The sequence below is a fragment of the Xenopus laevis genome, chromosome 5S (genome assembly GCF_017654675.1).
Source record: "Xenopus laevis strain J_2021 chromosome 5S, Xenopus_laevis_v10.1, whole genome shotgun sequence".
NCBI classification, from domain to species: domain Eukaryota; kingdom Metazoa; phylum Chordata; class Amphibia; order Anura; family Pipidae; genus Xenopus; species Xenopus laevis.
The window spans coordinates 81,380,106-81,396,281 of NC_054380.1; the positions used below are offsets into that span (position 1 = coordinate 81,380,106).

The following is a 16,176-nucleotide window of genomic DNA, read 5'->3' on the forward strand; positions in this document are numbered from 1 at the left end:
AATTTGCACAGCTCATTGTGGGAGGAATAGAATTCTGTACAACAGGAGCCTTTTCAACATCATTCACACTGCCATATACTACTTTAGCCATTATTCAAGCTATGCTATCAAAACAAAAATGCCAATCTTCCATCGGATTGTAGACAAATTGTTCTTTAGGAACCTTAGCTACTTGTAAATGTGTCTACAGCTTGTACATTAGACAGCAAGGAGCTTTATTTATATTGAGCATGTCACCAATATATCTGAATGCTACTTACTTTTCAGTATTAAAAAGGGTTGTGACATTTTGCTTATATTTATGGTATTTTTCCCATTCCTGAATGACATGTTCTGTCACCAACTTATCTCTCGAGACTCTGGCAATATTAGTCTTTTCAGCATATGCATCAGCTCCTTTTTCAGTCAACATTGTGTGTGGGGGTCGATGAGAATAATGGAGAATTAGGAAGTATATTTAATGCTAAACATAAACTAAATGCATGTTTTAATTTATATATGTAATATTTTTTTAAAAATCATCCAAAAAGCAAAACTTCAAATATCACTTGTTACAAAAGTACATTTCTAATGATTTCTACTACAAGGGGCACATTTACTATTGGTCGAATATCGAGGGTTAATTAACCCTCGATATTCGACTATCGAAGTAAAATCCTTCGACTTCGAATATCGAAGTCGAAGGATTTACCGCAATTCATTCGATCGAATGATCGAAGGAAAAATCGTTCGATTTTCCTTCGATCACAAATTGCCTAGAAAGCCTATGGGGACCTTCCCCATAGGCTGACATTGGTGCTCGGTAGGTTTTAGGTGGCGAAGTAGGTGATCAAAGTATTTTTTAAAGAGACAGTACTTCGACTATCGAATGGTCGAATGATTTTTAGTTCGAATCGTTCGATTCGAAGTCGAAGTAGCCAATTCGATGGTCGAAGAAGCCAAAAAAAAGTTTTTTTCATTCGAATCCTTCACTCGAGCTTAGTAATTTGCCCCCATAGTGTATACTTGTTTGGAAAACATTATATATTTTTAAATACATCTGTGTTAAATTAAGATGACTGCAAGGGCTCCCTCCTAGGGCCTGAGGGGTATTAATATTTTATTAATACCCCTCAGTACATAGCAACATTCATAGAAATTAACCAAGTGTGTTACACCATTTATACCTTTTACATGCTATAAGCCTTTATTTATATCACTGCAACCATTCAGCCGGTTAAGTAAGAAACTTCTGATTACCTACCCCTGAGAGGACGACTATGTTAAAAAGATTTCATAAGATGTGAGAGGGAGATAAAACATTTCTGCTCTCCATATGACAGTACCAAATAGCTGACATAACAGATAAGAAGCCTAACCCTTCTGGCTTGGACTTGCTAAAATTGCACTTATATTATCACATTTTTAAGTCTTTATTTGCCATGTTTACACACTATACAATCTTTAACTGCAGGAGTTTATAATATTGCATTAACCGCTGATTTTATTAACAGCAATTTTGTACAATCAGTTATTGGCAAGAATTCAACACTCTATGAACCTAAAGCCGCTCCATGTGTAGTATAAACAGCAGTAAAGTGCAGCTCAGGCTAATCACTCTGAACCTACCACTTAACCTTTAAGTCTCGATTCACCATTAAAATCTGTTAAAGATATCAGAGGCTGAGATAGGTGACAGTAATGATTGTGTACTTATATAGTCTACCTTTATCCTGCATTAAATTTGTTTTTAATGCATTATTTAACTATACAAGCTCATTAAAATGCTTATCAGTTTCTGGGTATTGCAGACCTAGGTCAAATATTCTGCACAAACTTTTCAAAACTAAAATCTGCATTTTCTCCCCTTTACTTATAATACTGATATCATGCTTATTAACCCTGACAACTGCACACATTATCAGTGGAGTAGTCATATATTTCCTTCTCTGAACATTAATACCATGGTCAAAACATGTAGCTTCTTCATATGCATATTGCGAATTTTATCATATGCGCCAGTTCGCAGTGAATGTAATAAAACTTCTTACTAAAAAAGTTGTTATGGTCGCTCCAAAAAATTACAACACAGTTTAAGGAAGTATATTACACTGTGAAATGCAAATTGTTATTCTTATTTGTGCAAATAGTTTTTCTCTTTGAGACTTTTATTACATCCCCCCACAAGTGTTTTTATTGCATGGATTTCATGCACTACATGTTTTGGCCCAACCAGCCTTCCTCTACCTCAATACATAGGTTCTTTTGTGTCTCTATACATTCCTGGCTGACTCTACCTCTGTTCCTTTCAGAGCCACCACATGGTCACACCACCCACTTCTGATGCTGTTTCCTACCTGAAAGGAACAGTAACACCAAGAAATGAAAGTGTTTTAAAAGGATAACAATATAATGTAGTGTTGCCATGCACTGGTAAACCTGGTGTGTTTGCTTCAGAAACATAACTATAGATTATATAAACAAGCTTCTGTGTTGCCATGGAGTCAGTCACTCAAGCACAGGATACATAGTAGATAACAGATACATTCTAAAGAATCCCATTGTATACTACCGAGCTTATCTGTTATCTGCTGTGTATCCTGTGTTATCAGCTGTTATCTTGTGTTAGGGAGCAGCTGTCTGGTTACCTTCCCATTGTTCTGTTGTTAGACTGCTGGGGGGAAAGGGAGGGGGCTGATATCACTCCAACTTGCAGTACAGCGGTAAAACGTGAATGAAGTCACGTGACTGAGGGCAGCTGGGAAATTGACAATATGTCTAGCCCCATGTCAGATTTCAAAATTACATATAAAAAAATCTATTTGGTCTTTTGAGAAACGTATTGCAGTGCAGAATTCTGCTGGAGCAGCACTATTAACTAACGCGTTTGGGAGAAAAAAATTCCTATGAAAGTATCCCTTTAAACATAATAATAAACATAATCTTGAATATAACTGTATTTTGTATTTATTTTTATTTTATGAATGTATTGACCTCTGTCTGTATCTGTCTGGAATATGAAATATTTGTTCTAATATACAGCACTGGATGTACAAATGGTGCTATATAAATAAAAATATACATACAGTAGATGCATGTGCAGAGTGATACAATGTATGTGGAATGTGTGAGCACAAGCTGTAAAAGTAAATTTTTTTGTTTGCCTAGAAAAAGTGCCTGAGCAAAAGTGTGCACTGCTCTCGCCATGGGTATGTACAATTATGCAAAGCTTTAGCAACGCTCTACAACTTTAGTAAGTTGCCACAACTCTGTTCATCCCAAGTAAACTGACATTCTATTAAAATGTTTAATACTAGAGATTTTTGCCATTCGTTATGACATCAAGCTCCACATCACCATCAGCATTCAGTACAGCACCGTGACCTGCAGGAAGCAATTCAGTTTGTAACAAAGGCATATGCCCTAAAGCTTTCAGAATAAATCAGACAAGCAATTTCATAGCTGTTTACTATAATCATTCTGACAGCTATTTGGAACTTCCTGTGAAAAATATTTGCTTTCATTGTCACAAGCTTCTTAGTAAATAAAAACCTTGCGGCAACAAATAAGACTTTGTTTTCCTTTCATTTAAAAGCATTTATTAATTTATTTCATTTTCTTGTACAGTTTAAGTTAGCAGGGCAATGATTTCCCAAATGACACTCACTAAATGCTTTTCTTCACACCTGATTTACTCACAGAAAAATAGGAATTTAAAAATGGCCTGTGTGTGTAAGAAAGAAATGTCCAGAGAAAATGACTGTGAATGCTCTTAGTAAATAGTGCAGTTGTTTAGTATATGCATGTAGAAATCTAGTTACAAACATCAATAAACATTCTCTAGGGGTTTTTAGTGGTGCCATAGAGTACAGAAGGAGTTCATGCTATTGTTCTCTATGAGTGCCCTCTTGTTAGTTGTTGTTAGTTACCTTAGAACTGACTGTAGTGCGATGAAAAAATATGATTTTCTGGAATTAAATGAATACTGCAGAGGTAGACTTTTGCACATGTTAAGGACCAAAAATAAAATATACGTCAAATTTAGTGATGAGCGAAATTATTTGTGGAGTTTCGATGTGAAAATGATGCCCATAGACTTTTTTCGTGTGTCAAAAACTCCCCTAGACTTCAATGCATTTTGGCAAATTTTCCCCATTTCTAGAAATTTAGGAAAAGCAAAATGGGTCAGATTAGCCCATCACTAGTGAAATTGTAGTCTACAGACATTCATTTACAAATCAACAGAGACTAGCTACATTTGCATTTTTATGTAAACGGTGGACAACAGCTCTTTGCTGACTGTCTGCAGTAAACTGGGCAGCTATGCACCCAACACAATTCATTTAATACACATGAGACACTATACGCCACCCATCCCTGTTTTATGAACTTTTCTCCCACTATCTAAATGGGAGAGGTTGCACAAGGATCATACAATAAAATCTGATGGATCATTTGTTATGATATGTCCCTATGTACAGGTTTAGGTTATGAAGCTTGATTGGTTCAGAATGCCCAAGAAATGAGCTTGCACAGGAATGTTCAGCAGCATCCCATGGAAGTGCCTGGACATGTAATCTTGCATGGAAGGTGGCCAGGAGTAACCAGGGCCCCAGAGATTCTACTTTCTTGCAAAGACTGCAGCTCTTCAGGAACTTCTGTAAGCTTCACTTCCTAAACGGAGCTAACTATTAAGTGTTCTAAATGTCTTTTTGACTTAAAAATATTTAGCATTGTGTGTATTGTTAGGATTGTTTGTCAGTAAACATTTTCTTTAGTAAAGTAGTATATTTGTTATAAGCCATAGTGTGTGTGTGTTTATTTCCTTGACATTTAATGCAATTTCTGAACTTAATAGTGCCCTTAACACTACACTAACCATGCACACCATGGTAGCCATAGAACCATAAGAAGGAGGCTTAAACTGAGAGGGCAGAGAAGGAGCCAGAACCAAGAAAGGGACATGCAAGCCTTAAAGGAAAACTATACCCCCCAAACAATGTAGGTCTCTATTAAAAGATACTGAGTAAAGCAGCTCATGCGTATAACCCTGCTTCATGTTAATGAACCATTATCATAATAATATACTTTTTTAGTAATATGTGCCATTGGGTAATCATAAATAGAAAATTGCCATTTTAAAAAATAAGGGCCGCCCCCTGAGATCGTAAGATTCACTGTGTACACATACAAACCACATGTAAGGTCACATGAGCCAATTAACAGACAGAGTTCTGCCTTTTGCTTCCTCACTTCTTCCTGTTACAGTTAGTGTTGTAGTATTTCTGGTCAGGTGATCTCTGAGGCAGCACAGATAGAGTCACAAAATGGTGGTTCAAGGCAAGAGATGTAAAAGGGCAAGATTTATGTAAATATATATTCCAGTTTGGTAAGATTCTTTAATATGTTATTCAATTTGATATAAACTATCTGTTGCTTAAGTATTCAATTTGGGGGTATAGTTTTCCTTTAAGAGCTAATGGGCCACAGCAGAGCAGATCCATGTACAAAAGGGTCTGCCCAGAGATGCCTTGGATGACCAGTAGCCCATAATATACCCTATCTGGGAAAACTACCACCTGCAGGGGGCCCCAATCACAGCATCCTTAAAGAGGTAGGTAATCACATTTAGAGCTTGTAGGTGTAGGACTCAAAAATTAAAAAGCAAGTATTAATCGTTACAGTGAGCACGTGTTAAAGGAATGCTTACAGATATACTGTAATATTTTTAATGTAAGTACTTAATGAATCTACTACGAGACTTATTAATGCACAGATTGCCTCATTTATTATGTTTAAGGGTTGTGTTGGCATTAAAATATAAGCACAATTGTGCATATTTAAAATACCCTAGATCAAACTCTTGTGCTTCTGTTTACTTGTGTACCTATGAAACCCTTGTGTCTTGTAAGGGAACTCTGTAAGGTAAGCTACATTGTTACAATTTTTTCCATCGATAGCTGGTGCCAGGGTGGGACTGGGCCGGCGGACACCGGGAAAAAACCCGGTAGGCCCCAGCCCTCGTGGAACCCCACAGCCTAGACCTGCTCCCCCAATCGGCTGGGTAATCAAAAAATTATATGTAGGACCATGCATGCACTCGGAGGCCCCGGGAGTTTGGAACCCAATGGGCCCCCAGTGCTCCAGTTCAATCCTGGCTGGGGCACTTGCTATTGGCAACGGTAGATAAGAATCACCAACAGTAGTACACATTCTTCCAGTTCATGTTCAGATAAATCAATAGCTCAGAGTTAAATTCACACCCCTTAGAAAACGTCTGAAGCTGTTCTTCTCTACCATTCTTTCAAACCTTTTGGTCTTCTTGGTTCTCAAAGTCCCTTGCCTAGCTCTTGTCTCTGCTTGCCTAGTACAAAATCTTCTTAATGAACTGTATGCTATTCATTTAAAAAAATTCCCACTGTTTTATAGAGCCCACCTGTCCCCCAACCCATAGAACAATCAATTTAAAATCTAGAGGTTCACTTTTCATTTGCATATTTTGCTATTTTGTATAAACCATGTTACATTTTATCTGATGGGGTGGTGACTAATTATGCATGGAAAAGGTGGTCTGAAAACCTCTGGTTAAGAGAGTAGTTAACTTTTTAATTTCATTTTCTAAGTAGGGATATTAGCATTAGTCTAAAATAGAAATTGTAAATCTATGCAATAATTTTGCAAGATCTTTTAAAGGAAAACGTATAATATTCAGGGCTGGATTTCTAACAGGTGCTCCCCATGGCCGCTCCCTCCGCCTTGACCAGCTCGCAACCCCCCCTCGCAAAGCCCCACTGCTCATCTCCCTCACAATTCCCCCTATTGCAGGGGTTCAGATGTAGTGGCGGCAGCAAGCTGGCAGGTTCAGATGTGGCAGCGGGCAGGCAGGTTCAGATGCTTGCAACAGTAGACAGAATAGTATAGCTTCAGCATGCACGTTCAGTTGAAGCCAGTGGGTGGTATGCCATCCCCAGCCCTTTGCCACCCTAGGCCCGGGTCTTTGTGATCTGCCCACAAATCCAGGCCTGGTAATATTCATGCCATGCTGATTTTGTCCCCTTGCATGATTCATATAAAAATCTGTATTCTGCAGTACATCTAAAATCTTATGTAAATAAAATGCCTGAGTTTACATATTCCAAATGCTTTCAGCTTTAACTTCAAGCAACTGCAGACAAAGTCCTGTATAGATCTTGATGTATCTTGAAAGTAAAGTGAAATCACAAAAACTTTACTTGTTGTATTATGTCAACAGAGAACATCATAGGCAAATGATGAGAACCACAAGTAAAGATATCCAATAACACTAAGGTGGTTATTTATTAAAGTCCGAATGTCAAAAATTTGAAAAATTCAAGGTTTTTTTAACTATAAAATCCAAATTTTTAAGTGGAAAAAAAATAATCTTTAGAGATTTATTATACCCCAAGAATTGAGAAAGCCAGAATCTGAATATCCGGCATCTTAGACCTGCAGAGGTTATATTTAAGTCAATGGGAGAAGCCCCTATCCTATTTGGAATTTTCTGTGGTTTGTGCTGGAATTAGCCGAAAAACCCAATTATTTCTGACTTTTTGGGCAAAAATCTAAAAAAAATAGAGGAAAAAAAATCCTAAAAATGCAAGATTCGGATTTTCACTCGATTTTATCGAGTTTCTCCCCGATCTGATTAAATTGTGCTTTTTTAATAATAAATAAGGTCAAGTCATGGATTCTAGTTTGCTCTGTCTTTTTTAATAAAATTATCAGAAAAATTCAGATTTTGATAAATAAGCCCCCCAGTATACATTTACATTAACGTCTTTTAAAATAAATGCCATATAACACTGCATATATTATAGTTAGTTAATATAATGGATGCTTTTTAGTAGCTCAGAAAACTGACAAATATTTGGATAGTGTTTACTCATGTGAAAATATCAGTACAAGATTTTTAAGTTTTCAATGTTCCTTGGTCACTTAATTAGATTTACAATAAAATTGAAAGCATATAAATGTAGTACCTGCTTCAAAACGTGTGTCATCTTCCAGCATCCGCACAGCAGATTCAACAGCCTGCATGGTACTTCCTCCATTTACAAGGACCTTGTATCCACATTTTGCTGCATTTTTTACACCAATTTTGCTGCGTTCTCCGATTATCTGGGATCGCCGAAGCACCGCCATGGATCACTATAACTGGTTTCAAATCCATTTTATGTCTTGAACTAAAAGTAACAATTAAATATTTATGTGAATACTGTACTTTAATAGGAACAAGGCTCATATATTTTCCACTGTATAATGTACATCTCATCCAGGAATAGAGCCATAATATAATGTCTAGAATACTAAATATAAAAGCAGAACAAAAGGAAAATAATGTCATTTCATACAAATAGACATTCTATCTAACTTACCTTATAAATGTTTTGTTGCTGTTCTCTTTTGTAAAATTACTATTTTGTGTTCTATCCTCCCAATCGTTTGACTTTAATACTAAACATAAGTACCTGATTTCTGTCTACATAATGTATACTACAAGTACTCTGCATCATTCCTGAAAGTGCTTATTATCCAATCACCATACTGTAGGGACCTATAGGATATCCTATCCCTATAGAGTTAATCCCCTACCTTTTGTATGTTGTTCTCTTTTCCCTTGTTATTGGGCCAAGCCCTTGTAACTGGTAAAGTGTAACAACCACACCTATTGGACAAAGAGTGTAATGACACTCCCCTGCCACACTGCTATATAGTGTTGTGCAGGGAGTGTCCTCTTCCTCTTTGGCTCCTGGTGCTGCTGCTAGGTGAATCCCCACTGAGCCTGGGATCACCATAGGCCCCAGTAAGCATTTACCCCAGAGGGACCTGACACCTTTGGTGCTAAGTCGGGGACCAGGTAACCCCGTGAACGAGGACCAGCTAAAATAGTAAGATCTTGTTATAGTTCTCTCTAGGAGAGAAAGACAGAGAGGTGTAGCAGAAAGAGCAGCTGTCGCTCCAACGAGGATTGTAGTAGGGAGTAGCTTCCCACAAGGCCTGTTTGCCTTTAGAGCAGGGAACTCAGTTGATAGGCATCTAGGTGAGCAAAGGACTACCTGTACCCTACCTGATAGATCCCGATCCCCTCACTGTGCAACGTCGGTTGAACTGGGAATTGATGTACACCTATCTGCAATATCTTTTGGGAGTCGCATCTGTCTGACTATGAACCTTGTACTGTCCAAAGTGATTCCACCTGCTGTGTCCTCAGTATATTTGTAAGTAAACCTGTGGTCATTTGCCTCTGGCATAATAAATCTGTGCTCCTGTTTTACCTTTTTAAAGAACCTCCTGGCGTCCATTCTTCTATTTGCACTTAAATGCCTGTGAGTTGTAGTTCAACTACAGTTTAAAGGGGAAGCTTCCATTTGGCGAAGGCTCTGCCCTGGGTGAAGATTCGCAATGTAACCCATGCTCACTACCTAGCTGGTCATCCTTAACTTCTAATTGGCAGATTAGGCCAAGAAAGCGTTACAATACTTTTAAGTTAGTGATATATCCTTTATGAAGGAATCCATATACTGTTTGTTTAGGTATATACTGCAGAGCAATTGGTGCAGCCCTTGTCATCCAGAAATGTTTTCTGCATACATAACTTCCCAGCAAGCAAAATCTAAGAGGGAATTTGACTCAAATTGAAGCCTAAAGAAGGTGAATGAGCTTGCAGGGTTTCTCATTCTTCTTCTGCAACTTTAAAAAGGCTTAGTAATAATTCTTACAGGATATACATCTGTAACACTAATTTGGTTACTGTCTCTTTAAATCACCACTTACCCTTGGCAATCCAGGGGCCCTGAGTCCCTTTTGCATATAAAGTACTGGGAACTGGGAATTACAGCGCAGTGCCTCCACCTAGTGAACACTGAGGAAGACACTTCAGGGGGTTACACTAGGAATAATAAAACACACAGTTTGCAATTTGAACCAATATAAACTTTATATAAACAGAAGTAAACACTTGGGCAACTAATACACTCTGCACTCCTACACTGGGGACACGTGGGACACTCCCTAAACCACTATTAGGTGCTTAACTGTTGCTTCACACAGTCCTTAGTAAATATCACAGTCCTTGGTAGATATCACAGTCCCAATCCTCCTGAAGGGGTTAATAATCACACAGTTCAAATGATTGTCCCTTCCCCAGAGCTCTTATTCCCCAGGTAGCGCTACCTTATTCCCCAAAAGTACCTCTCCCTTATGAAGTTGGCAGCAGCTCTCTCGTAGCAGGTAAAGGGTTAAAAGCTGTCTTCAGTATGGGGCCCCACACTATCCGTGCCAGTATCCTCCCTTGGGTGGCTCACTCACCGGGGGGCTCTCAGAGGAATTCACACTGGAGATCACACACAGCTCTGCAACAGAATCAATCTCACTAGTGGCACCTTTCTCCTTCTGAGTTTGCAGCAACTTGGCAGGGAACAGGCTGGGCTCAATCTCCCCAGATTCAGCAGCTTCTTCTCTGCACCTCACAGTCTTACAGCTACTCACGCTGGCTCTCTCTGCTCTCTCCCTGGGAGACCCCGTGCTTTTGGCTCCAAAGTCAGGCACACCCTTTCTCCCCAGGATGCACTGGGGTTCCCAGCCAATCGGGTCACTATCCAGCATGCAACTGGGCTGGATGATGTCACTGGAAGACAAACAGGGGAAGGATTCTTCCTGTTCCCTACACATCTTTACACCTTACTGATTTATTACATTTTTAGTTTGATTATGAAAATTGCGGGCTAAAAAATCTCCATAGAAGTTTTAGTTTCAAGAAATTTGCAATAAAGATTGTGATCATGGTATACCAATTTAACATAAAATGTTGCCACCTAAATCCTGGCAATTTGGTGATTAAATTAAGAGGTTTTTGCAGCATTTCATGCAAGCCTAAAAGGTCTGACCCAAAAAAAATAATCTTGATTTCATTAGTCCACAAAAGCATGTATTTTTTTAACAATTTGACTTTGTCGGGGGCTTCTCGTTGATAGCTTGTCTTCACATAAGTGTCTACTAATTGTAACAGTACTCACAGGTAACGTTAGACCTTCTTTGATCTTCCTGGAGCTGATCATTGGCTGAGTCTTTGCCATTTTTGCATTCTTCTATCCATTCGAATGATAGTTTTCTGTTTTCTTCCACACCTTTCAGGTTTTGGTTACCATTTTAAAGCATTTGAGATCATTTTAGCTGAGCAGATTGACACAAATCAAGTTCAGTTTGCATCTAGCGTTTTCAGATTGGGGTTGTCTCACTGTTGGAGCATGTGTTCAAAATAGAGTTCAGTGGGAACCTTGTAGATACTGCCAGGTCCAAAGTGGCAGTGACTCAAGGGTTCAAAAGCATAAATGGCACAGCTGTGCACCACCAGAAAGGTGAGATGTATTGACAGCATTATTGAAGTGCAGAGGCATTTGGACATGGGGCAGGTGTGAGAAGCCAAATATAGCAGATTGGGCTGTTTTGCACTTTGCATCCTGCCCTGCACACAGATTTTTTTCTGTGTGATAATATTCCTAAATACATAGCCAATGTGGTCAGTTTTGATATAAGCAACATGATGAAGGTCCACTTCTTCTGTTGTTAGCAGATAACTAGATTTTAATATAAATACGCCATTGGAAACAGTAGTGGCAAGACGATTCCTCTGCAACTAACACTCAAAGAGTTGGAATCTAGAAGAATAGAACATTACCCACTTAAAAATGTAAGTTTATAGAAATTGAATGATTTCCCGTTGTTTTTTTCCACCGCCTGTAAAAATCACATTTGGTATGTAATAAACATAAATGCGAAAAGTTGTTTTCTTATACAAATCCTGCACTAGGTCACTCATGAGTAACACTTTTTAACAGTAAACAGGGATATCATTGTGCACAAAGTTGTAATATAATTTTGGCTAGGAAAAACAGACAGCATTGCCTCACAGAGCAAGACGACTTTAGACCCGAGCACAAGTAAAAATAAGAGTAATTAATTATGAATACAATTTTTGATAAAACAGGATTTATTTTTAATGACCCAATGAAAGTGATTCATTATTCTTAACTCTGTAGCTTTACTCTCGGTGCTGCAGATAAAATTGGTTTTAAGAGTAATCCTCTATTGGGAGAGCTACATTCTAGTTACCTTTTTACCAAATTTGCTTTTGTGATTTTGTGATTCCTGTTGTTTTTTTTGTTCAAATATCACCCTACTTTGGTGTATAAAGAATCCCATATTGTTTAAAGGATGCAAGAATCTGCAAGAGTATGTTACTCAATTTGTAAAGCACTCTAACTGCACCTTACATGCAATGGTAAATTCAGAGTTTAAAGTTATTTCTAAGACTGGGGTCCGATTTACTAAACCCTGGCTTTTTTTGGTTAGGCTTTTTGTTGCCAAAACCCCAAAAAAGTTGCAGTAAAGAAAGCATGACTTTTCCCGGATTTATTATTTAACACTCCATCTTAAACCTGTCAAAATCACATAGAAGTCACTGGCAGATGTCCCTTTTACAACTGAAGATTTTGCTTTGTAGTTTTTGAGGTGTTTGATAGGACTCTAGATGTGGTGGCATATTGCAAAGCCACAGGGATGAAAACAGTGCACATTAATACAGTAAACTGCAAGGTTCATCCCACATTGTTAGTTTTTTTGCCAGAAACAGCAAATAACCAGTCAGTTGTCACTAGGATTTGAGCCAGGGACCTTTGAGTTTCTGGTTCGATGCCTTAACCATTTGGCCAGGTGAGCAGCCTGTAGGGTTGCTCGCTATATGTTACCTGGCCTCTGCAGCCCCAGCCCAGCTGCTGCCTGATTAGTTACAATCAGCGAATCAGGGCTGACTCTACCCTATTTAAGGTCAGCCCTCCAAACACACCTGGCCAGAGCATTGTTTCCCAAACTAGCAGTGTGGCATTGTCCCTGGCTAAGGGTTTCAGCTTTAGCCTTGTTCTGTCCTACCTTGAACCTTTCCTCCTTATCCTTCCTTGTTCTGTTCCTGCCTGGTCTTTCCATCCCAGTTCTGCTCTGGTTCTACCTTTCACCTTGTCTTAAACTATTTCAGCCTTGACCTTGACCTGACCCCTGCCTTGCTTGTTCCTGATTTCTGCTTCCTGTTCCATCTTGTACCTTGCCCTGACTTCACCTTGTACTGACCTTGCCTCGCCTGTTCCTGATTCTTGCTTCCTGACCCTGCCTTGTACCTTGTACTCCTCTCTTGCTATCTGCTCCAGTCCTCTCTTGCTATCCAGCTCCAGTCCTCTCTTGCTATCCTGCTCCAGTCCTCTCTTGCTATCCTGCTCCAGTCCTCTCTTGCTATCCTGCTCCATTCCTCTCTTGCTATCCTGCTCCAGTCCTCTCTTGCTATCCTGCTCCATTCCTCTCTTGCTATCCTGCTCCAGTCCTCTCTTGCTATCCTGCTCCAGTCCTCTCTTGCAATCCTGCTCCATTCCTCTCATGCTATCCTGCTCCAGTCCTCTCTTGCTATCCTGCTCCATTCCTCTCATGCTATCCTGCTCCAGTCCTCTCTTGCTATATTCTCCTTCTATCCAGCTCTCCAGTCCTCCCCTGCTATACTGCTCTAGTCTCCTTCTGCACTCTATCCCCAGTTTGATCTGATCTACGCACCGTCCTGCTCCGTCCAGTCTGTTCCTGTCCTGAGTTGTAGCCCTCTTCCTTCCTAGTCCAGTCCTAATCTTTGCCCTCTCCATCCTGTTCTGCGCTGCACCTGATCCAGTCTGACTCTTCACCCTCATGAACCTGTTCCTGCCTTCCCTTTACGTGTTCCCTAGGCACATACAGCTCCTGCCTCAAGGACTCGTCCTTTCCCCGTCAGTCTCCACAGCGCCCCCTACCTAATCCTTGACAGGTTCTAATTTCAAATGAACTTTTGACATGTAAAACAAGCCGTACACAGTTCTAAAGCTAACAGGCAACCTCCATGTTGATATGCAGACACTTTTTAACAATCCTTCATGTTTAAAAATAGAAGACATATTAAAAATAAGCCTTGGGTATTGTTGTGTCTACAGAATAAACTGCAAAACATAAAGTGAAAACTTGTACACCACCAGGCAGATTAATGAATCAATTTTTTTAATCATACTGGCAGGAAAGCACATCCATAAAAGTAAAAGAACTTGCTTTTGGCGGTGGGTGATTCATTCTACCATTACAACTAGGGCTGTTTCTACTGTGACCTTTTTATTGTCTGCATTCATTCTCTCAAAAGAGCAATGCAGGTAATATGGAAAGGCTATATTTTTCATAATTGGCTGGCAGGTGCATTCTACCCAATAAACTTAATACATTGCAGTATATTAGGTTTTAATAACTTGTTGAAAATATAGTGTCCCGTATACATAAATACTTAATGAATATGTTATTTAAGGGCAAGTGCCAAGCTACAACCTACCATATTGTTATGCAAAAGTTGCTACATGCATAACCACTAAACAACATGTTTATAAAGAAACAGAAATTAGATAACACTATTCCAGTAATTGTTAGATTCGTTTATATTAAAATAAAACATTTGCATGCATTTGCACATTAAACCGGTAGTAGCTCTATAAGCTAGTGAACAAAAAAAAAAACATCTCAGCCTTTATATGTGACTGCTCCCATTGGGTTGGAAAGTGAGGATCTAATGGTTCATAGTAGGTGGCAAGAGAAGTTTTAGCATGGGTCTGTGTGCATGCGAGTCACAAGGAAAAGAAGGAGGTGGGGGCTTCCTTGGCTGGGGTGGTGGTCCCACGAGTTGGAACATTCTAGTCTGGCAGTGGCCCACATCAAGGCCCTGTCCTTACTACCTGTCCTAAGGCAGGTGGTAAGGACAAGACTGTACAGCATGTCCAGATGCTGCTATCTGATGTCTGTTTGTCATCCGGTGCTCAGCGCAAAGCATTGCACATGGGGGGCACAATTGCTCTCAGAATGACCCATATTATCTGAATAAACCCGGATGGAAAACACTTATCCCAACCTCTTTTCTACTAGCAGATTAATTTTATTTGCTTTACCCCCTAAATGATGCAGAAAGTACCCAATGGGATGTACACCTAACCTACAGTTAAAGTATTTATGGGGGAATGTAATATTTGTCGCTAACGCAAAAATCATTCACAATTTGTTCGCAAGAAGACAAATAAATGTTCGCAAAAGTGAACAATTTTGCCTCTGCAAATACTTTGCCAGTAGGATAGTGATTGTGAATGTTATAGTTTCGGATAGTGTGCAGAGTATGTAATAAAACTTACATTGCGACATGCAAATCTTTATCAGCAAATGTGTTCTCTTTGCCAATTTTATTACATTTCACCCTTAATATATTCATATTTGTTAAAGTAACAGTAACACCAACAATTTTTTGCAGTAATTACAATATAATGTAGTGTTGCCCATTACTGGTAAAAGTCCTGCATTTGCTTCAGAAATTACTACTATAGTTTATATAAATAAGCTGCTATGTAGCCATGAGGGCAGTCAAACTAATTTTGTTGTGTTGTGTTTATGTCTCGTAATGCTATTGTTGGTATTACTGTTACTGTACTGTTTTTTGGGCACCTGAGCTAATTTGAAGTTTAATGTTGGAAGCTATAAACGTCATATACAGATGCCACTGTTGGCCATATTAGGGTTAGACTGGACTGGCAGGACAGAGGGAAAAAAAACCTGCCTGCCCACATCTGCTCTCACTAGGCGCCTAGTGATCTGTCCCTGTCCCGACCCGCACAAGAAAAGCAGGTTTGTGAAGGTTGGGGCAATGTGGGTGGTGGATAGAGGAGGGTTTCGGGAAGATGGCATCGGGGGCCCTAAAGTTGGTGGAGCCCCCCTCCATCGCCCGAAGAAGAACCGATTTGTCGCTGGATAACTAATCTCCCGAAATAGCAGCGTGGGCCCTGGCCCTAAGGAACAACCATTTTCATTCCTTATTTTTAGATGAATGTTACAATCTATGCATTAAAGTAACAATCACCAGGTTGTAACCAGAGCGGGTGTATTGGGGGCCCCAGCTGTGGCAGCCCCGGTGGACACAGACACCGCCCCCCAGTCCAACACTGGGCCCTATCAAGAAAAGGCTCCAACACAATATAATTCCAGTTTTATGATAAAATTAGTTATATAAAATAGTTTATATCACTTCTGTTTATCTAGGAACTCTCCAGCTTATGTCCTGCACCAAGGCTTAAAATTAAGGAGTTGTAATAG

General features: G+C 39.4%; 1 pseudogene; it reads right to left on the reverse strand.

Moving 5' to 3' along the window:
* Positions 1-249: 249 nt before the first annotated feature.
* Positions 250-8,170, reverse strand: LOC108718005 (annotated as a pseudogene).
* Positions 8,171-16,176: the final 8,006 nt, after the last annotated feature.